Genomic DNA, 24240 nt, shown 5'->3' on the forward strand with positions numbered 1-24240 from the left:
CATGTCCACATAACATATTTTCTTTCTTTGTGTGTGAGGAATGTTTCCTGAAAGTTTGGCCGTACCTTTTTGTAACACCCTGTATAGACAGAGTTGTCAATTATAAAATTTATTTCACCATTACTGGCTATCCACTTACCCATTACTGGCTGTCCATTTACCCTTTACTGGCTATCCACTTACCCATCACATTTTTCATCCACTTCCCCATTACTGGCTATCCATTTACCCATTACTGGCTATCCACTTACCCATTACTGGCTATCCACTCTCCCTCTCTCTCCTTCCCCCCTCTCTCCTTCCCCCCTCTCCCCCCATTTATGATATTTACTGCAGTTATCACATGCAGGAGAAATATTCGAAAGAATTAACTGACTCACTATCTAATCACTAAGAAGTCTTTCTCCTTCATTTTTTGAGTGTTCGAAAATTTCATGCTCCTCCATTAAATCCGTTGTATGTCACGTAGGGTGTCCAGTGTCTTTTTCAGTGTGTTACTATCACTGATTTTGCGAACTGGTTGTGTGTAACAGTTCTTGTGTTCAGTATAACTAATTTAAAAGTTCCTGCCAGTTTGTCCAATGTAGTATCTTGAGCAAGTTTTACATGTAATTCTGTGTATTCCTGAATCTGAGAATTTATCTTTTAATATTTCTTCAGGTGTGGACTAATTTCTGTTGTTGTTTGTGGAGAAGATACTTTCACTTTAAGAGACCTAAGTAGGTTTCCTATTTTCTTAAGAAATGTCACCTACATAAGGTATGCTGGTCATAAATTTGATTGTCTCATTTGTTCCTTTTAAAGAGCCAAGAAATTTTCTTTTTGTTATTTGTTTTTTAATTTCATTTATCTTTGAGCCGGGGAAGTCACTGGCCACTGAAGTGTGCTTAATGATGTATAATTCTTTCTCCCTGTCGTCTCGATTCACTGGCTTTTTGTTTGCTCTGTGTACCATCGTTGTTTGTGCAGCTTTCTTGTGCACAGCTGGATGACATGATTTGGCAGGGATTCTATTGCTGCAAGTTGCCTTTTTTCTATCTATCTTGAAATAGTGCCTATTGTTTTGATTTTCTATGCAAACATCTGGAGAATCAATGCTATTACTTTCTTGGGATTCAGCTGTGAAATTTACTTTCTTCTGTACATTATTAAAAAAAATTATGCGGTTATTTGCCTCCTTGGTGTCATCTTTGACTAAAACTGAGGTACAGTCCACACCCCTTTTGCAGTATAATACGTTTTTAAATAGGGTTCACGACTGATGAATATATTCTGTTCTAAGTGGTTCATGAACATGTCTGCTATTGTGCCAGACATGGCTGAGCCCACGACTAACCCATCTGCTTGCTGATAAACATTATCCTTTAATGGAAAGTACTTATTGTTGAAGATTACTCATAGTAAATATGTAAATTCAATAATTTCAAATTGTTAACATTTTCTGTGCTTTAGTATGTTGTTCTTTATTACTGCAATGGCTGCCGGCAGGTGTGACCGAGAGGTTCTAGGTGCTTCAGTCCGGAACCGCTCAGCTGCTACGGTCGCAGGTTCGAATCTTCCTTCGGACATGGATGTGTGTGATGTCCTTAGGTTAGTTAGGCTTAAGTAGTTCTAAGTCTAGGGGACTGATGACCTCAGATGTTAAGTCCCATAGTGCATAGAGCCACTTGAATCATTTTTTGTAATGGCTTTTTTAAGAGGGAGATTGGAATACAGGTTCGTGATGTCTAGTGATGTAAATGGGCAACATCTGGAATGTTCATTTCTTTTATTTCAGTGATGAGCGTGGAACCGTTCTTTGTAGTATATTACTTGATATGTGAAATAGTTTTTCAGGAAGTGATTGAGTCTGTGTTATAGTTTGTATGCAGGGCTATTTATAATGTTGACTACAGGTCTCGCTGGACATCCTTCATTGCTAATCAAATACACGTTGTCTGCAAAGCATGGACTAAACAATTCATTAGATAATCTCGCGTTTCCGTTTCAAGAATGGCAGTCATTAAAACAAAGGCGTTTTTCTTTGCGACGGTATCTTGTCATGAAATTTCAATCACCAGTTTTCTCCTCCGATTGCGAAAACATTCTGTTGGCACCCACCTACATAGGGAGAAATGGCCTTCACGATAAAATAAGAGAAATCAGGGCTAGCACGGCAAAATTTAAGTTCTCGTTTTTCCCGTGCACCGTTCGAGAGTGGAACGGTAGGGAGACAGTTAGAAGGTGGTTCACTCAACGCTCTGCCAGGCACTTTATTATCAATAGCTGAGTAATCAGGTAGATAGATAATCAGTATGTTCATGACCAACCCTGAAACAATCATGAATATCTATGGAATTTTTCTGGTATCCTGATCCAAAAGAATCGTCATAATGGTGTCCCATATGAATTTCATTTACGTCGTGCGTGATCGAAAGCCAATTTTAGGAAAAAAGTGATTTGTGAATCACATTTTGTCAGAGAGTCCTCTAGTAGCGACTCATTTTTTTTTTTTCTGAAAGTACGTTCTGAGTATGAAAAGTCATTATTGAGTGTATCCCTGGATATAAAAGTCAGTATTCCAGTGAACGATACTATGTTTCCTGGAAATTATACTGAAGTAGATTACTTATAAGATAGAGGAGAAGATCGTGGTAACATTTTGTGCTAATCAACAGTTATGGGGCTGTGGCCTTGCTCGTAAGACTGTTAGACGTGCGTACAACTTTAACGAACCTCAAGGATTATTTCACAATTATGCACTGTAGCTAGTTGTGACACTTCTTAAGTCGGGTACAAAGTGGAAAGGCTCATAAAAGTGCCATATGCAGTTAGTGCACTTTAAAAGGAAATTTCCTAGCCCCACTTTCAGTAAAACTTCTCACGGACATAAAAAGTACATGTGTACTGTTCTCCCTCTCCCACTGCTGTAAGATACGCCACAGAGAGAAAAGTTTCTGTTCCAGTATCCCTCAAGTAAAGCGGAGCAGCTAGCGGCCACATTGTCGAGATTATATTGTGGCGATCACGGCCTTTGTGCGTAAATGGCAAGTTTTTAACAAGGAACGTAGAATACTGAAAACTGACAGAATTTTAAATTCCGTACAGCAACGTGAGCTTACTGTAACTTTTTTCATACCGAGACAAAGTGTCTTTTATAGTGCTTTAAAAATTTCAATGTCTACAGAATGATTTGACACCATTCACTCGATAATTACCCGTAACTGTCTTCCCACAACGTTTCGGCCTAAAATGGCGACAACATATCTGCAGAAGAAAAACTGCGCCGGCTCGTCATTTACACAGTTGCTATTGTAGGCTTAGGTGCACTTAAGATATCTCCGCTACTTAGTCTCCAACGAAATATTAAGTGTTTATTTATTGAAAACATATCCTTTTTGATAAGCCCATCAAAGAGGAAAACTATGATCTTTCTGCATAAAAACCTGCAACATTATTTCATTCGCCAATCGAAAATATGAAACAGTATCAATTTTTAATGAATACCATTTCGCTCTGTGTCACAGTAAATTATTTGTAACAATTTACGATGACTTTTCGTACGCTGGACGTCCATTTCGTACGATGACTTTTCGTACGCTGGACGTTCATTCCGAAAAGTTCTGGTTTCAACGACATAACATTCGTTATTTCATACGGTGCCCTGTTTCTCATATTACGAAAAACTGTTTCAGGTACGAATGTAATACAATGCATAATACAAATAATTTTAGTTGAACTTTTGTTGCTTACCGGAGTACAGAATGAATCATTCCTTCTGTTTTTCTATGTCATCTCTTGGTTATTTGCTGTAAATAAGGCAGTGTAAAAGATATAGACAATAAAGCTTGACTGGCTTTGTTGTTAACTCCTTTTCTGTGGCGAGTATCGAATAAAATTTGTTCGACTGTTCATGACAACAATGTTCCTGAGCGAAAAGTGACGCGGTGTTTGAGAGAGATTCAAATCTCTGTCAAGCCATCGAGTTTTAAGTTCTCTGTAGTTTTCATCGTTTAAGGCAAATGCTGGGATGGTTCCTTTCAGTTGTCCACAGCTGATTTCCTTCATCAATACGAATTTGTGCTGAGTCCTTAATGACCTCATCGCACACAACTTTAATCCCGATTTCTCTTCCTTCGTTCCCCTACAATATTACACAACTAAGAACTTTTCTCACGCGACTGAAATAACATAACACGCGAGTGTTAATCCCTGCCTCTTTGTCCGTATTTGGATAATATCGAATAATAGAGCAGTTGTCTTCGGACTAAATAGAAGACATTAAATTTTTGTACGTGAATCACTGTGTCTGACGAATATCTTGCCGTGTTACCGGAACCAGTCTCCAACGCTTCATTAAAACTTTGCGCATGCAGCTCTGCCGGGCGGGCGTTGAAACTTTCACGAAGCGTCAAGACAGCTGGAAAAAATTAGAGGGTGTAGTGTAATGAAAGTCTCCATGGCCGAGAAACAGCTGCAGTAATGTAAATGTTTAGTAATTAGCTTCAGTGCCCAACAGCGGGAAATCCACAAGTGACCTAGATTCTACACGCCAGGTATTGTGTTGTTGGCAGATACTGACGTAATAGGAAAATAATGCCTGTACAACAATTTACTCCTTCCCCTGTGCCGTATCGTTTTCTGTGCTGACGACGATAAAGGACTTGTTTACTTGTCTGCACCTGATATCCGGCACGGTATCCAGTGTGTGGTGGCCATGAACCCTGTCGGTTGCAGCCCCCGGACCGCACACGGATCACTCGGCTGATGGTTGCACTGTTGACTCCCCACGTGTGCCAAGGAGTAGATGCCCATCACCCTGGGGTATTTGGACTCCTGGCAATGGCCATCCTGCCAGGTGACCTTTGCTGCAGCTGGGTGCGCCCGTGGGAAGGGCCCCTGGTCGGAGTGGGTAGCATCAGAGTGCATGACACGCCATGAACTGCAGTACATCATCTTTTGCTGGTGATCTCTTAAGTGTTCAAGGTATAACTTCAATGCTAAGAAATACGACCCCATACCGTTCCCCCACCCCAACCCCTCCCTTACCACATCATGGGAGGAACACCAGGCTAAGGATGGCAGTGAAGCTTATTCACCCTGGTACCTTGTATGTATGAGAGTTGATAGGGAAACTTTCTAGTCAATGAAACCTCAGTTTCTTGTGGAGAATTTTGAGGACAGGTTTTGGGGAGATGGACGCTTGTCCAAAATGTGGTCACGATCGATCTTGATAAAAACAGCATCCTCTGCCCAGTCACGGGCACTACTCGCCTGTGACAAGCTGGGGGATGTCTCTGTTACCATCACACCCCATAAGAGCTTAGAATTGTCCAGGGTATTATATTCTACAGGGGCCTTCTTTTACAGTCTGATGACGAGCTGTGCACCAACTTAGAGCGTCGAGGTGTCCATTCCGTCTGGCGCATTCATCGGGGTTCGAAGTACAATCAGGTTGCCACTGGTGCCTTCATCTTGGCCTTCGAGGGTGACACATTGCCCGAGAATTTCAAGGTGATGGTCTACCGCTGTGATGTCAAGCCATATATCCCTCCCCTAATATGGTGCTTTAAGTGCCGGAAGTTCGGCCTTATGTTTTCCCGCTGTATTTCCAGCGTCACATGTCGAGATTGCGGACGTCTACTACATCCCAATACTCCATGTGCCCCACCTCCCATCGGTGTCAACTGAGGAGAGCACCATTCCCCTCACTCGCTGGACTGTAGGATTCTACAGAACAAAAGGAAGATAATGGAATACAAGACACTGGAGCGACTGACCCACACTAAGGCTAAGAGGAAATATGACAGGCTACATCCTATGCATATGACATCAACTTATGCCGCCGCTATGTCTTCGGTTCTAGCACCTTCCATTCCACTGTGCACAGTTGGCTCTCAGAGCCGTGAGACTCCACCTGTCCCCTTGATGGTGGGGGGCACTTCTATCCCTGTTCCTCCCGCATCACCTACTTCAGGAGCAACACCCCCTACCATCAGGGACGTCAGTTCCCCCTTCTCGGCCGGAGAAGCGTAAGTCTTCTTTGGCTACTCACACTAGGAAGAGGTCCCTTGGGTCATTCCCTTCCCAGTTTCCTACTAGTGGCAAAGAGCACACCCGTCAATGGCTGAAGCAACCAGAGGTAACTGGTCATAGGGCTTCTCGGTCCTCCACAGTCCATGAGACTGAATCAGTGAAGCCCACCCAGACAGACAAACCTAAGGAGTTTTTTTGGGGGTCATCAGTCTACTGACTGGTTTGATGCGGCCCGCCACGAATTCCTTTCCTGTGCTAACCTCTTCATCTCAGAGTAGCACTTGCAACCTACGTCCTCAATTATTTGATTCACGTATTCCAATCGTCTTCCTCTACAGTTTTTGGCCTCTACAGCTCCCTCTAGTACCATGGAAGTCATTCCCTCATGTCTTAGCAGATGTCCTATCATCCTGTCCCTTCTCCTTATCAGTGTTTTCCACATATACCTTTCCTCTCCGATTCTGCGTGGAACCTCCTCATTCCTTACCTTATCAGTCCACCTAATTTTCAACATTCGTCTATAGCACCACATCTCAAATGCTTCGATTCTCTTCTGTTCCGGTTTTCCCACAGTCCATGTTTGACTACCATACAATGCTGTATTCCAGACGTACATCCACAGAAATTTCTTCTTCAAATTAAGGCCGGTATTTGATATTAGTAGACTTCTCTTGGCCAGAAATGCCTTTTTTGCCATAGCGAGTCTGCTTTTGATGTCCTCCTTGCTCCGTCCGTCATTGGTTACTTTACTGCCTAGGTAGCAGAATTCCTTAACTTCATTGACTTCGTGACCATCAATCCTGATGTTAAGTTTCTCGCTGTTCTCATTTCTACTACTTCTCATTACCTTCGTCTTTCTCCGATTTACTCTCAAACCATACTGTGTACTCATTAGACTGTTCATTCCGTTCAGCAGATCATTTAATTCTTCTTCACTTTCACTCAGGATAGCAATGTCATCAGCGAATCGAATCATTGATATCCTTTTTCACCTTGTATTTTAATTCCACTCCTGAACCTTTCTTTTATTCCCATATTTGCTTCCTCGATGTACAGATTGAAGAGTAGGGGCGAAAGGCTACAGCCTTGTCTTACACCCTTCTTAATACGAGCACTTCGTTCTTGATCGTCGACTCTTATTATTCCCTCTTGGTTGTTGTACATATTGTATATGACCCGTCCCTCCCTATAGCTTACCCCTACTTTTTTCAGAATCTCGAACAGCTTGCACCATTTTATATTGTCGAACGCTTTTTCCAGGTCGCCAAATCCTATGAAAGTGTCTTGATTTTTCTTTAGCCTTGCTTCCATTATTAGCCGTAACGTCAGAATTGCCTCTCTCGTCCCTTTACTTTTCCTAAAGCCAAATTGATCGTCACCTAGCGCATTCTAAATTTTGTTTTTCATTCTTCTGTATATTATTCTTGTAAGCAGCTTCGATGCATGAGCTGTTAAGCTGATTGTGCGATACTTCTCGCACTTGTCAGCTCTTGCCGTCTTCGGAATTGTGTGGATGATGCTTTTCCGAAAGTCAGATGGTATGTCGCCAGACTCATAATTTCTACCCACCAACGTGAATAGTCGTTTTGTTGCCACTTCCCCCAATGATTTTAGAAATTCTGATGGAATGTTATCTATCCCTTCTGCCTTATTTGACCGCATTCCTCCAAAGCTCTTTTAAATTCCGATTCTAATACTGGATCCCCTATCTCTTCTAAGTCGACTCCTGTTTCTTCTTCTATCACATCAGACAAATCTTCACCCTCATAGAGGCTTTCAATGTATTCTTTCCACCTATCTGCTCTCTCCTCTGCATTTAACAGTGGAATTCCCGTTGCACTCTTAATGTTACCACTGTTGGTTTTAATGTCACCAAAGGTTGTTTTGACTTTCCTGTATGCTGAGTCTGTCCTTCCAACAATCATATCTTTTTCGATGTCGTCTTAGCTTCCCTGCACTTGCTATTTATTTCATTCCTCAGCGACTTGTATTTCTGTATTCCTGATTTTCCCGGAACATGTTTGTACTTCCTCCTTTCACCAATCAACTGAAGTATTTCTTCTGTTACCCATGGTTTCTTCGCAGCTACCTTCTTTGTACCTATGTTTTCCTTCCCAACTTCTGTGATGGCCCTTTTTAGAGATGTCCATTCCTCTTCAACTGTACTGCCTACTGCACTATTCCTTATTGCTGTATCTATATCGTTAGAGAACTTGAAACGTATCTCGTCATTCCTTAGTACTTCCGTATCCCACTTCTTTGGGTATTGATTGTTTAATGTCTTGAACTTCAGCCCACTCTTCATCACTACTATATTGTGATCTGAGTCTATATCTGCTCCTGGGTACGCCTTACAATCCAGTATCTGATTTCGGAATCTCTGTCTGACCATGATGTAATCTAATTGAAATCTTCCTCTATCTCCCGGCCTTTTCCAAGTATACCTCCTCCTCTTGTGGTTCTCAAACACGGTATTCGCTATTACTAGCTGAAACTTGTTACAGAACTCAATTAGTCTTTCTCCGCTTTCATTCCTTGTCCCAAGTCCATATTCTCCTGTAACCTTTTCTTCTACTCCTTCCCCTACAACTGCATTCCAGTCGCCCATGACTATTAGATTTTCGTCCCCCTTTACATACTGCATTACCTTTTCAATATCCTCATACACTTTCTCTATCTGTTCACCTTCAGCTTGCGACGTCGGCATGTATACCTGAACTATCGTTGTCGGTGTTGGTCTGCTGTCGATTCTGATTAGAACAACCCGGTCACTGAACTGTTCACAGTAACACAACCTCTGCCATACCTTCCTATTCATAACGAATCCTACACCTGCTATACCATTTTCTGCTGCTGTTGATATTACCCGATACTCATCTGACCAGAAATCCTTGTCTTCCTTCCACTTCACTTCACTGACCCTACTATATCTATATTGAGCCTTTGCATTTCCCTTTTCAGATTTTCTAGTTTCCCTACCACGTTCAAGCTTCTGACATTCCACGCCCCGACTCGTAGAAAGTTATCCTTTCGTTGATTATTCAATCTTTTTCTCATGGTAACCTCCCCCTTGGCAGTCCCCTTCCGGTGATCCGAATGGGGGACTATTCCGGAATCTTTTGCCAATGGAGAGATCATCATGATACTTCTTCAATTACAGGCCACATGTCCTGTGGATACACGTTACGTGTCTTTAATGCGGTGGTGCAGTAGTGAGAGAATAAAAAAAAATGCAGAAGACCTCCAAGAACCAAGGCACTGTGGTGGCACCCACAACGCTGCTACCTACAAGTTCTACATCTGAGAATGAAGTGGCATCTGCTGAGGACCTACACTCATGCTCATAAATTAAGGATAATGATACAGCCCTCTGGTGGGCGGTGTGCAGGTTTAAATCACCTCAGGGTATGACCATATGGTGCATTTGACCTGCCGCCGTCACACAGTGGCGCTGGCAACAGTCTACATACGCAGAGATGTGTTGGTGCATGCATGAGTACGGTGCAGTGAGTAAGTGGGCAGACGTTTTCAGACATGCTAATGGTTAATGTGTGCTGAAAATGGCTCAAAGAACATATATAGATAACGTTATGAGGGGTAGAATACTAGGGCGACTGGAGGCTGGTCAAACACAGCAGGTCGTAGCACGCGCCTTCCATGTGCCACAAAGTGTGTTCTCAATATTATGGCAACGATTCCAGCAGACTGGAAACGTGTCCAGGCGCTACTGTACGGGACTTCCACAGTGTACAACACTACATATTGCTGCACAACTTCAAACCCTTTGACACTTCAGGAGCTCTGACAGGTACTGGTGCAAGAATGGGAGGCTATACCCCAGCAGCTGCTCGACCACCTGATCCAGAGTATGTCAACCTGTTGTGCGGCCTGTGCACGCGTGCATGGTGATCATATCCCATATTGATGTCGGGGTACATGCGCAGGAAACAGTGACATTTTGCAGCACATGTGTTTCGGGACGGTTTCCTCAACTTACCACCAATACCGTGGCCTTATAGATCTGTATCATGTGTGTTCCCTATGTGTCTATGTTGTTAGCACCAGTTTTGTGTAGTGCCATTGTGTGGCAGCACATTCTGCAATTATCCTTAATCTATGAGCATGAGTGTAGATCTCGCTGGGCCCTCAGACACAATGGATACTGATTGCACAGGTACTCATCCGGTGGCAGCAGGTGACCCTGACGCATAGACTGCCTCATTGAGTGTTTCATGCGTTCCCAGTCTCACGATCACGTCATTCTCCAGTGGAATTGCAGCGGTTTTTTTCACCACCTGGCTAAGCTACGGCAACTGTTAAGTTTTGCAGCTGCTTTCTGCATTGCCCTCCAGAAAACCTGGTTCCCAGCAATGTGGGCTCCTGCTCTTTGCGGCTACAGGGGATATCTCAAGAACCGTAGCGAATATAATAGTATGTGAGGTGGAGTTTACGTCTATGTCCTGAATTTGGTATGTAGTGAACCTGTGCCTCCTCCTGAAGATGTGGCTGTCAGGATATGGACGACGCAAGAAACAACTGCAATGTTTATCTCCTTCCAGATGGTGCAGTACCTCTGAACGTATTGGCTGCACTGATTGATAATTTCCATAATCCTTTCCTACTTTTGGGAGATTTTAACGACCATAACACCTTGTGGGGTGGCACAGTGCTTATTGCCCGAGGTAGAGATGCCCCGACTTCAGAAGGTGACGTATGGCAACCCAATGGTCGAGACATACCTCTCCCAACTCTCTCTTTTCAATACAGATGCCACAACACTTTTCAGTGGGGCACATGGCGCATATTCGGCCATTGACCTTTCGGTTTGTAGTCCTGGCCTTCTCCCATCTATCAACTGGAGAGCACACTTCCCTGTCACTACCCTGCCGTCATGCCCATGGACACCTACCAGATGGGCTTTCAACAACGCACACTGGGTAGCCTTCACCTCTGCTGTCAACGTTGAATCTCCTCCTCATGGTGCCAACTATTGTTTCTGCGGTGCAAAAGTCGACCTCTCCTTCTTTAGGGTGCCCCAGGCGAAAGTCAGTACCTTGGTACTCGCCGGAAGTCGTTGAGGCAACTAAAGAGCTCGGCGAGCTCTACAGCGACGTAAGCGGCACCCTTCCCTAGAGCACCTAATAGCCTTTTAACGAACCCGTGCCCACGTTCGCCAGCTCATAAAAAGACGGAAACAGGAGTGTTATGAGAGGTATGTCTTGAACATTGGGTGCCGTATATCACCTTCCCAAATCGAGTTGAAGATCAGACGTGTTTTTGAGTACCAGACCCCAACAGATTTCCCTGGCGTTGCCATCGATGGCGTGTTATCTACCAACGCAATCGCAATTGCCAAACACTTTGCTGAGCACAATGCTCGGGCCTCTGCTTCGGAGAATTAACCTCCGCCTTTCGCACTGTCGAACAGCGGATGGAAGGGAAAGTCCTCTCGTTCACTACACGCCACAGTGAACCCTATAACGCCCCATTTACAGAGTGGGCGTTCCTCGGTGCCCTTGCACATAGCCCCAACACAGCTCTTGGGCCAGATCGGATCCACAGTCAGTTGATTAAACATCTCTCATCTGACTACGAGCGATATTTCCTCGTAATCTTCAACCAGATCTGGTGCGATTGCGTCTTTCCATCGCAGTAGGGGAAAAGCATCATCACACCAGTGCTCAAACCTGGCAAAACCCGCTTGATGTGGATAGCTATCAGCCAATCAGCCTCGCCAACGTTCTTTGTGAGCTGCTAGAACATACAGTGTGTCGGTGGTTGGGTTGGGTCCCGGAGTCACGTGGCCTACTGGCTCCATGCCAGGGCGGTTTTCGCTAGGGTCGCTCTACCACTAATAATCTTGTGTCCGTCGAGTCTGCCATCCGAACCACCTTCTCCAAATGCCAACACCTTGTTGCCGTCTTTTTTGACTTATAAAAAGCTTGCGACACGACCTGGCGACATCATATCCTTACCACATTGTATGAGTGGGGTCTCTGGGGCCACCTGCCGATTTTTATCCAAACTTACCCGTGTTCAGGATGTTGCCTCCAATATTTCCCCCATTTCCAGGAGAATGAGGTACCGCAGGACTCTGTATTCTGTGTATCTCTATTTTTAGTTGTCATTAACGGCTTAGCGGCAGCTGTAGCGCAGTTCGTCTCACCTTCTCTGTATCCAGACGACTTCTGCATTTCGTTTTGCTGCCCCAGTACTGGTGTTGCTGAGCGGCGCCTCCGGGGAGCCATCCACAAGATGAAGTCATAGGATCTAGCCCACGCCTTCCAGTTTTCAGCTGCAAAGTCGTGTGTTCTGCACTTCTGTCGGCGTCGCACCGTTCATCCGCAACTAGACCTTTATCTTAATGACGATCCACTCACTGTAATAGAGACATATCAATTGTTAGGGCTGGTTTTCGACGCCCAATTGACTTTGCATCCTCATCTTTGTCAGCTTAAGCGGAAGTGCTGGCAGCCCCACTGCCTGAGCGACACAAACTGTGTCGGCGGCGCCCTCAGCATTGCGTTTGCTCGACCCAGTGCACCACTGTGGAGTTCGCCTAGTGACGGGAACTTTTAGGACGAGTCTGGTGACAAGTGTCATTGTGGAGGCTGGAGTCCCTTCATTGAAGATCAGCTATATACAACTGCTCGCCAGTTACGTTTCACACGTTCGTAGTTCTCCTCAGCATCCGAATTACTGTCTCCTTTACGCACCTACAACAGTTCATCTCCCTCATCAGTGGCCCAGGGCTCACGGTTTGCTGTTTGTACCCAATTCCTTCTATCTGAACAGCAGTCCTTCCCTTTACCACCTCCCATCCAGGTCCATCCGCATACACCTCCATGGAGTACACCTTTTACATGACCCTAAGGACTCAGTTACTCCTGCGGCTCTCCGCTGTCACTTCCTCTAGATTCTTGAACTGTTCTGGGACTCTGAAGTGTTTTACATCAACGACTCGATGTCTTATGATGATTTTGGCTTCGCCTACGTCCAGAGGTCATATTAAACAGCATTCCTTGCCGATGGCGGCAGTGTATTCACTGCAGAGCTGGTGGCCATCTCTCGTGCACCTTAGTATATCTGTTCATGCCCTGGGGAGCTGTATCTTCTGTGTACTGACTCCCTGAGCAGCTGTCGACCAGTGCTACCCTCGTCATCCTTTGGCAGCGACCATCCAGGAGTCCATATATACCCTGAAACGGTTCAGTCGTTCAATGGTGTTTGTCTGGACCCTGGGACATGTCTAAATCCCAGGAAACGAACTTGCTGACAGGCTGGCCAAACAGGCTATGCCGAAACCGCTTCTGGAGATACGCATCTCTGAATCTGCCCTGCGTTCATTATTGCGCCGCCAGGTTTTTTGGCTTTGGGCATAACCTCCATACGCACAACAAATTGCGTATCATTAAGGAGACTATGAATGTATGGCAGTCCTCCATGTGGGCCTCTTGCAGGGACTCTGTGGTTCTTTGTTGGCTCCGCGTTGGCCACGCTTGGGCGACCCACGGCTACCTGCTTCGCTGTGAACTTCCGTCTCAGTGACGGTGAGGCGCCCGGTTGACAGTGGCCCCTACTCTGGTGCTCCGTCCTGTGGTGTCACCGCCAGACACCACACTTGCTAGGTGGTAGCCTTTAAATCGGCCGCGGTCCGGTAGTATACGTCGGACCCGCGTGTCGCCACTATCAGTGATTGCAGACCTAGCGCCGCCACACGGCAGGTCTACAGAGACTTCCTAGCACTCGCCCCAGTTGTACAACCGACTTTGCAAGCGATGGTTCACTGACAAAATACGCTCTCATTTGCCGAGACGATAGTTTAGTATAGCCTGCAGCTACGTCATTTGCTACGACCTAGCAAGGCGCTGTACTCTTCAAGAATGTATTCTTAACAAATAATATTGTGAATCATGTACCGTCAAGAGCGACGTTCATCATTAATGGATTAAAATTAAGAATCAAACTAATTATGTCCACATCCTGAATTCTAATTCACTGTCATGTTCCAGACCTCACGTCAGTATAGTCCTTCCCTTCTCACGCCAGCCTGCGTGAGCTAAAACGCGTGCATTTCGGCCTCCTCTAGTAACACGGTGTTGGCTCTTCTGCCAACACAACAGTCCCAATCTGACTGTCCTGCGACAGAATCTTCGATTGCCGGACTCGTTGCCACTAATTTTACCTGAAACGCCTCATCGGCAGATAGTTTTACGTTTTATTCGTGAGGGTGGGTTTTATCATTTCATCGATGTTTTAGCGCATGTCCTTTGTCCCTCTGTGTCCTCCACCCTAGTGCTTCTTTTTATTCTCATGTTCAACCAGTCATGGCAATCTGCTTTCTTGTTTTAATCTCCTCTACCTGTTTCTTGTGTCCCTCTGTCTGGTTTTCTTGCCCAATTTTGTCCATTTTAGTGTTTATTGCCCTTTTGTCTTTCTGTGGTTTTTTCCATTCTTCCAGCTGTGTTTTGTATGTCTCGATTGTTTTACTCTCACCCTTGTGGAATTATTTTAATCAGAATGAGGGACCTTTGACCTAGCAGTATGGTCTCTCCCCCCATCTTTTAAACCAACCAACCAACCAGATGTCCACGCACAAGTGAGGCATGGTTTGTGGGCGCGGAGCTTGCTCCTGATAGCGTGAGGTTCAGATCAAGGGAATTTGGTGGCCAAGACATCACTGTGAATTCGCTATCATGCACCTCAAACCAATATGACACGATTCTGGTTCCGTAACAATAACAGTTATCCGTCTGGAAAATGTCATTACTGTTGGGCTCACGCAGTTGGAGCACAGTAATGTTCGCATGGTCTGCAACTGGTTCAAAAAAAAAAAAAAAAAAAAAAAAATGATTCAAATGGCTCTGAGCACTATGGGACTTAACATCTTACGTCATCAGTCCCCTAGAACTTAGAACTACTTAAACCTAACTAAGCTAAGGACATCACACACATCCATGCCCGAGGCAGGATTCGAACCTGCGGCTGTAGCAGCCCCGCGGTTCCGGACTGCAGCGCTAGAACCGCACGGCCACCGCGGCCGGCTCTGCAACTGGCATGGCGCCTTCAACTCATGCCAAAGGTACCATGAAAACCCAACAATGTCTCCCATAATAAAATACTGAACGTACAGGCATGAGTTCTTGACACGGTGTATGTTTCGAGCAGCCATTCGTTCATATGACGGCTTATACAAACACGACGATCGATCTGGTACAATACGAATTGTGATTCATTCAGCCATGCAACGTTTTCCGTTGATCCACGGTGTAATCTCGATGATCCCACGCCCACTGGAATTGTAACGGATGTTTTTGGCTTGACTTGGGAACATCTGTTGATCGTCTGCTAGTTAGGCTCACGTTAGACAACTTGCTCTGAACTGTTTGTGTTCTGCATTACTTGCGCCTGCACCAGCACTGCCGTCAACGATGCGACAAATCGCCGACTATTGGGCTTTACAGCCTCCGACCCCGTTCTTGTGTACTGAGGCGTGCCTGTCCAACGTCATGTCGACTGCTGGTGTTTCCACCACTTTCCTTAGCTGGCAACAACAAAGGTAGGCGATCAGCCGACCAGCATTGTTGTTTCCAGTGTGCTCGTTCCCAGGCACAGGGCGATAAAAATCTGCTGTATGTCAAAGGCGCTTATGTCATTAGATTTTCCCATTTGAGGATCTTATCTGTCTGCGATTATAACCTTTCCTTAATGCGACACGTGCCTGTAACGCGGCCACGATATTCAGTTGTCACAATGTCTTGCCTCATTAGTGTACGTCATATCCTGTAACTTATGGCGTAATTTTTAATGAGGGATATATCATCTCAGCCTCATAGCCTGTGGGATTTATTTATGTACTAGCGAAACCCCGTAGACATTGTCCTGTCTATCAACTTTTATTTACCTCTACATACATAAAAAAGGATGATCTGTGATTAATGTAGAATCAACAATTCGATGTACAAAAATGTGGAAAAATGAAAAATAGTACGTACTGATGACATTCCATGATGGACTATCCATATTTCTGTTAATCATGTAAATTAACAATATGTTTGAGTCTGCCGTTTGCTATATAATTTTCGGTACCAATTCAAATAATTTCCTACGCTTAATGTTTGGTGACAGGAGAGGCATCCTAAGATGGCTTAGTTGTATTTGACACATATTTCTTTCGCCTATAATCTAAAGAAAAACGGAATGTCAGTACCCTATAAACAAAAGAATAGTTCGATCGACGTCCAGCACTCAAACGTAAATATTATGTCATCTCAAACTCAGTACTAAGTATTAATCATGGTCATAATCACTGCTTGAAGACTGAAACGATGATATGATTTTTACGACCGACTGAATGGTATAGAAGTTCTATGACGAAGCGCTACGTAGTGGCGAAAATTTCTTCGGCCTGTGCACAAAACAAGAAGTGAATGTCATTCGCCTAAAAACGGAAGTAGAGTAGTTAGTGATATCGACGTTCAGGGCTCACCAATATGTAAATGATATTTCATTTTACTCATTAGTCAACTACGAAGCACTGCTACCATCACTCTTCGTTACTTTTGAGGATCGAGATATCGATATGATTTTTGCGATTGACTGAACGATATGGAACCTGATAAATTGCAGTGCCATCTAGCGACGAAAATTTCCTTCGCCGATAAATAAAAGAAGAGTGGAAAGTCATTGGTCTATAAACAAAAGAATAATAGCTGTTCGTATCTACGTTCGACACTCAACCAAAGTAAATATTATTCCTTTCCAAATTCAACCACCAGTTAGTGATCATCCTCACAATCACTACTTGTTGTTATTGAGGACTGGAGCATCGAAATGATTTTTGTGATTTTTGCAATCGATAATACGTATAGAAGCTGATGTGCTCTAGCGCCATTTAATGGTGAGCTGGAGCAAAGTGGATAGCATAAAACCATCACCATCTCCACGAATATATATATATATATATAGTCATGGTGATCAACATGCCTACTAATTCCAAACATACTGTATATGCCAATGTTCTTTTTTACATATAAACACTTATTCATCTCTATTTCATAAAATCTACCCTCTGCAATTTCTGTTGCAGATTTTCTTTCACACAAAGTAATACTTTATGACAATCAGTAATTGTTGAAATCACAATTATAAAGTTACTTGTAGCTTAATATAATGTTTACCATACCATCATGAGAACAATAAACTTACATTAAATGAATTTGCTACAGAGCCACCATACATAAAAATTAAACCTCCTACTTCTATTACTGTTTCGTATCTATTCTACAAACGCTGATATTTTTATATCTTGCGAATTCCTTATCGTGCATGCTAATTACGTACTGTACATAATATATTCCATAAACCTCTGTTGGGTACACTCCAGCTGTTAGGTGTCTCCGCACTGCTCGAGTCTTTATAAATCGTAGTTGGTTACTGTTACTGTAATTTTTATATCAAATTATTTTATACCAAATTATACATACTACCTATATAGTTTTATACAAAACAGCCAATAATACACGAGCAACATTAAAATATAAACTGATGTATATCTTTGGTGAGAGGTCAAGCAAGAATCTTCGACAATATTTTAGAATGTGCGTGTGCGATTTTGCCCAAACATAGATCTGCGTCTTTTAGAATGTTACGCTATGATTCAGAAGTAGTTGCCTTATAACATGTGCCTGAAGTTCACAGACTGTTGCTACATGCTCGGGACCGCCTACCTTCCAACCGTTAGATATTACTGAGCGTCGGATCCTAATTTTCGAAGAACGCACTATGAGACAAAAATATGACGCACCACCAAAGAATTTTCAACAAATACAGTATAAGAGGAAAGGTAAACAAAAGAAAAAAAAAAAAAACGAAGCATCACGAAACAATTATCCGAATGGGACGTAAATCGGTACATGTGATCTACATGTACGTAGAAACAAAACGTTACAGTTTCAAAAACGTTGGACGATTTATTTAAGAGCAAGAGATTCATAAATCGAACAAGGCAATAACGCTTTGCCCTGGCCCTTATGCAAACAGTTATTCGACCTGACATTCATTAAAAGAGTTAGACGTCCTCCTGAGGGCACAGTGGCAAACGCTGTCCAACTAGCGGGTTAGATCGTCAGAATCCCCAGGTAGTTGGAGGGCCCTGCCCATAATGCTCCATATGTTGTCAATTGGGAAGAGATATGGCAAAGGTAGATTTGGCGAACACGAAGACAAGCAGCAGAAACTGTCTCTGTGTGAGGACGCGCATTATCTTGCTGAAATGCATGGCGAGGTTGTATTGCTATGAAGGGCAACAACACGGGGCGCAGAACATTGTCAACGTACCACTGTGCTGTAACGGTACTGCGGAGGGCAACTAAAAGAGGTCCTGCTACGAAAAGAAATGGCACCCCAGACCAGCACTCCTGGTTATCAATCCGTATGGCGGGTGACAATAGGGTTGGTATTACACTCACTGCTCGTTGCGTCTCCAGGCACGTCTGCAACGTGGAGTCTTATTGACTGGAGTAGAATTGCCTTCAGTGATGAGTCCCGGTTCAAAGAAGCTCCGATGACCAGCAAAGACGTGTCAGTGGTGGGAGACCAACCTGTCTGTCGCTTTCCATGAGGGCTCATGGTCTGGGCTGCCATTTCGTTTCAAAGCAGGTCCCAGCCGGCTGTCATCTGTGGCACCTTTGCAGCACAGCGGTACGTCGACGATACTCCGGGCCCCGTTTCGCTGAGCTTCATGGCAAGCCAACCTGGGCTTACATTTCAGCAAGATAATGTCCGCCCACACACGGAGTGTCTGTCTGTCTGTCTTTGTGCTTGCCAAACTGTATCTTGGCCAACAAGGTCGCCTGATGTTTCCCCAATTGAGAACATTTGATGGTTCAAATGGCTCTAAGCACTAAGGGACTTAACATTTGAGGTCATCAGTCTCATAGACTTAGAACTACTTAAACGTAACTAACCTAACGACTTCACACACAGCCATGCCCGAGGCAGGATTCGAAACTTCGACCGTGGCAGCAGCGCGTTTCCGGACTAAAGCGCTTAGAACCGCTCGGCCACAGTGGCAATCGAGAACGTTTGAAGCATTGTGGATAGTCCCCGAAACATCTATGGGTTCTGGCGATCTAACACGCCAGTTTGACAGAATTTGGCACGATATCAGGACGACATCCGACAACCCTAGTAATCAATGCCAGTATAAATATATGCTTGCAAAAGTGCCAGACGTGGACCAACCTGTTTCTCACTTGCTCAGTTAGTGAAGCTCTTTTACCTGAGTAAATCACGCAGTTTTTCTGAAATTATAATCCGTTGTTTATCCGTACATCTAAATCATATCTACCGGTGTATCTTTTTAAGAACTTATGTCGAATAGAGACAATGCTCTGCATAGAGTTGCAGTCTTTCTCTGATAAAAGCGAATGTCCCAAGAATCCCAGCGGCCTTTGCATGTCCCTCCTACTCACTCTGCCACGCGTTTACCTTCCATCACATTAGGCTGCCTGTGGGGTGACACAGTCTCTGGTCTGTTGGCTGTGCCGGAGTCACACGGCGTGAAGCAGGTCAAGGCCGCGTGAGCCGTTAATCGCTAGATTAAGCCCTGGGCCCTCTCGCTATTGTTAGCTCTCGGTTCAGTTCGCGGTTAGCCGACAGCTGGGAAGTCGCGCTATTAAGCCGTCGACTGCAGAGAAGCACATCGACCTTCCCATGGCCTCTTGCACAAGGCCAAACACTGTTATAAAGGGAGTCAGCTTACAATTCCTGCTGTTGGCACTACAACAGGCCCTTACAATTAATAGCCACTGCTCGTATATGAGAATTCTTCCGTCAGCAGTCGACAACAGAAAACGAAAGACTGTCGAAAGGTCCTACAATGGTTTCCTTCGTTGCCACATGAGCTGCAGTGAATGTTTTGTAGGAATTAAAAGGCAGAAGGTATTTTCGTGTGTGTTCTTACTATTACTTCTTCTTCCCAGTCGAGCTGTGATGCAAAATTCTCTTCTACTTCACTGTCCGTGTATGTAAATGTGTTTTAGTAAAGTTAAATGAGAATACCAGCTATGTATAGAAAACCCGATATCTGCACCCAAATGAAGAATAGAATGGCCCTACTCACAAATATACTAACTTTTGGCAGCCCCCCCCCCCCCCCCCCCCGTTTATTATTAAGAGTACATCTGAATATTTTTAATTCCTTTCCTTAGTTCTAACATGTAAGATGTGTAAGCCCAACAAACACTCAGCACTGGCGTAAACGAAACCTTGCTGTCCTCGTCTCACTCCTTTATATCTGAATATCTCTCTCTCTCTCTCTCTCTCTCTCTCTCTCTCTCTCTCACACACACACACACACACACACACACTCACACCGCCTCCATGTTCTCCTTCATATTTACCGTGAATTCTGTCGTTATTTTTCAGTCCGGAACCGCGCTGCTGCTGCGGTCGCAGGTTCGAATCCTGCTTCGGGCATGGATGTGTGTTATGTCCTTAGGCTAGTTAGGTTTAAGTAGTTCTAAGTCTAGGGGACTGATGACCTCAGATGTTAAGTCCCATAGTGCTCAGAGCCATTTGAACCATCTGTGGTTATTTGCATGTTTCTTTGATGTTATTTAAATGAAGAGCTGATTGCTAACTCTAACTCACAATAGAGCCACCCAAAAACCAACAGTCTCTACCCTATCTTAGTCTAATATCACATATATCTTTTTTAAATTTTGCTACTATTTTCGACATAACGTTTTCAAAATCTCACCTGATTACATAAACGAGTTTAAGCTAAATAAAGGTGACTAAAAAGGATTGTTGATCCACTCGAAATATTTACTCCAACGTACGTATCTATTCATCTAATCAATGAAAGAGCTCCATAATACGTAGACTTACTCGGAAATAATGGTTTTGTTTTGGAATATGTTCTTTGTACTTTGCTGTTCTAGGGTCGTAACACAATAAACACAGAGATAGAAATAAATCTACCTGATGATGGAGGTTTAAACCTATGAAATTCGTTGTGGGAATAAATAGAACAGTGAGTGATAACAGTAAACTTCTTGATTCACTCGATATCGATTTAGTTCTTTTTATTTACAGCGTTTTTAGTTTTCAGTTAAAATTCTGTAGACATTTTACTTTCCGGGATACGCGTGAAGCGAGTAGGCACCAAAGACTGCATAATAAAAAGGAAAAAAGTTTTTTCACTCGCTTGACTCGGTGTCGCATTCGACATAACAAAATCCCTTCCCACATTTATTTGGTATTTGCCTTTCATTAATTAATCACACTTTTAGTAATTTCTACTTCATTTTTTACGTTAATAAATTGTAGGATTTCATAATCCGAAGATACGGTAGTGGAGTTCAAAGAGAAAATAAAGAAGATGAAATAGGATATAGTAGGTTAGCGTAAGTGCGACAAAAGCGAAGGGCATCAAAAATTAAAATAAAATTAAAACACGGTCTGAATGGTTGAATATTTTATAGATACAAACTCGCTTTTTGTTTTAATGTATGAATACATACAGTTGTCGATAGTCATCAAGCTCTGTTCTTTCAGAAATGTAAGAAATTATTACGTGCTTAGACAGGCATACGACGATACGAAGCCGCGCGGGATTAGCCGTGCGGTCCAAGGCGCTGCAGTCATGGACTGTGCGGCTGCACCCGGCGGAGGATAGAGTGGAGGAGGAGGAGATTAGTGTTTAACGTCCCGTCGACAACGAGGTCATTAGAGACGGAGCGCAAGCTCGGGTGAGGGAAGGATGGGGAAGGAAATCGGCCGTGCCCTTTCAAAGGAACCAACCCGGCATTTGCCTGAAGCGATTTAGGGGAAATCATGGAAAACCTAAATCAGGATGGCCGGAGACGGGATTGAACCGTCGTCCTCCCGAATGCGAGTCCAGTGTGCTAACCACTGCGCCACCTCGCTCGGTGGAGGATAGAGTCCTCCCTCGGGCATGGGTGTGTGTGTTTGTCCTTAGGATAATTTAGGTTAAGTAGTAAGCTTAGGGACTGATGACCTTAGCAGTTAAGTCCCATAAGATTTCACACACATTTGAACATTTTTTTGACGATACGAACATCAGTCTCAGCTTGTTTAGTCACATTCCACCTGGTGCGGGAATCAAGTTAATATTGTTGGCGAGCGTTAGGTGATGAATGGCATAAGTATGTAGACGATGCAGGTTTGGGTCGGCCCGGATAGTCTGGCAGAATAGTCGAAGGGCATGAGACGACCTCTCGCGAGTAGAGAGAACGGGTTCGAAATGCGTTCCGTCACAAATTTTCATATTTCACTAACTGGCAGTACATCTACACCGATTAGACAAGAATTCGCTGTCAGCGAATAAATTTCGAATTATTTTGTACAGCTGTGGCTCGCCAACAAGGTCTCTTCCTTCAGATACGCAACTTAACGGGAAAAATTGCAACTGCGGTTGTAGATTCATTTAACAGTTGCTGGTGGTGATGGCGGTTATTGAATTTTATAGCTACCAGAAAATGGAATGTTTTAGATTCTTAGGATGGGTGCATAGAAGAAAGAGGGAATAGTTGCGTTCATTTTATTTGCGAAATTATCGGACGAAAGGCATGGGGTGACTGATTTGAGAATACTATACCAAACCACTGGTAACGGCAACCTATCCCGTTTGGAAACAGCAACAAACCATCTTTTGCTTGTTTCCATACAAGGAATGCATTTTCTTTTAAAATAAAGAAACATTGTATATATTCCGGGTGCACCGCTGACCGTCCATTTTATGGTTTAACAGGACACACAAAGAATATGGAAATTTTCGAACCGCGCTCAGATTTAAACTTTTGTCAGTCTGACTCACTCCCAACAGTGGTACCGTAATGTACGAGGTGTGGCTAGAAAAAAACCGGACTAGTACTGGTGAAACAATAAAACGAATGCAATAAGGCTGAAAGTCGCGTGGCCTGTCACGTGACTCTCGCTCCGCCTACTGCTCGAGTTTCATCTGCCTCCTGCACTCAGTCTGCCCGTGGCGTCGGTTTTAAGTAGTTGACGTTTTGTCTGTGCGTCGGAAAATGTTGAGTGTACAGAAAGAACAGCGTGTTAACATCAAATTTTGTTTCAAACTAGGAAAATCTGCAAGTGAAACGTTTGTAATGTTACAACAAGTGTACGGCGATGATTGTTTATCGCGAACACAAGTGTTTGAGTGGTTTAAACGATTTAAAGATGGCCGCGAAGACACCAGTGATGACACTCGCACTGGCAGACCATTGTCAGCAAAACCTGATGCAAACATTGGAAAATCGGTAAACTTGTTCGACAAGATCGCCGTTTAACAATCAGAGCAGTGTCTGAGTTAACAGGAGTTGACAAGGAAAGTGTCGAACAAGTTTACCGATTTTTTCAATGTTTGCATCAGTTTTTGCTGACAATGGTCTGCCAGTGCGAGTGTCATCACTGGTGTCTTCGCGGCCATCTTTAAATCGTTTAAACCACTCAAACACTTGTGTTCGCGATAAACAATCATCGCCGTACACTTGTTGTAACATTACAAACGTTTCACTTGCAGATTTTCCTAGTTTGAAACAAAATTTGATGTTAACACGCTGTTCTTTCTGTACACTCAACATTTTCCGACGCACAGACAAAACGTCAACTACTTAAAACAGACGCCACGGGCAGACTGTGTGCAGGAGGCAGATGAAACTCGAGCAGTAGGCGGAGCGAAGGTCACGTGACAGGCCACGCGACTTTCAGCCTTATTGCATTCGTTTTATTGTTTCACCAGTACTAGTCCGGTTTTTTTCTAGCCACACCTCGTATAGGGCAAACAGTAATGCATACTAGGATGGCGAGCCTGACGGTTGTCAACCCGTTGCGTTTGAAAGGAAGAGGACACTATTGGATGGAAAAGTACCTTGACTAGAGGATAACTCGGATTTTATTAATTCTCGAAGGTTCAGCAGATCTCTGGTGAAGTTCAGCATCAGCTATGAGACGGTCGTTACAGTGTCGTCGAGAAGGGGGTGAGGTTGGCTTTTGCCATATTGCTGGGATTGAACCGCACGGGGAAACGGTTGGAGAACTACATCTACATCAATACTTCGCAAGCCACCTGACGGTGTGTGGCGGAGGGTACCTTGAGTATCTCTATCAGTTCTCCCTTCTATTCCAGTCTCGTATTGTTCGTGGAAAGAAGGATTGTCGGTATGCTTCTGTGTGGTCTCTAATCCCTCT

The sequence above is a fragment of the Schistocerca nitens genome, chromosome 1 (assembly GCF_023898315.1).
Source record: "Schistocerca nitens isolate TAMUIC-IGC-003100 chromosome 1, iqSchNite1.1, whole genome shotgun sequence".
Classification (NCBI taxonomy): Eukaryota; Metazoa; Arthropoda; class Insecta; order Orthoptera; family Acrididae; genus Schistocerca; species Schistocerca nitens.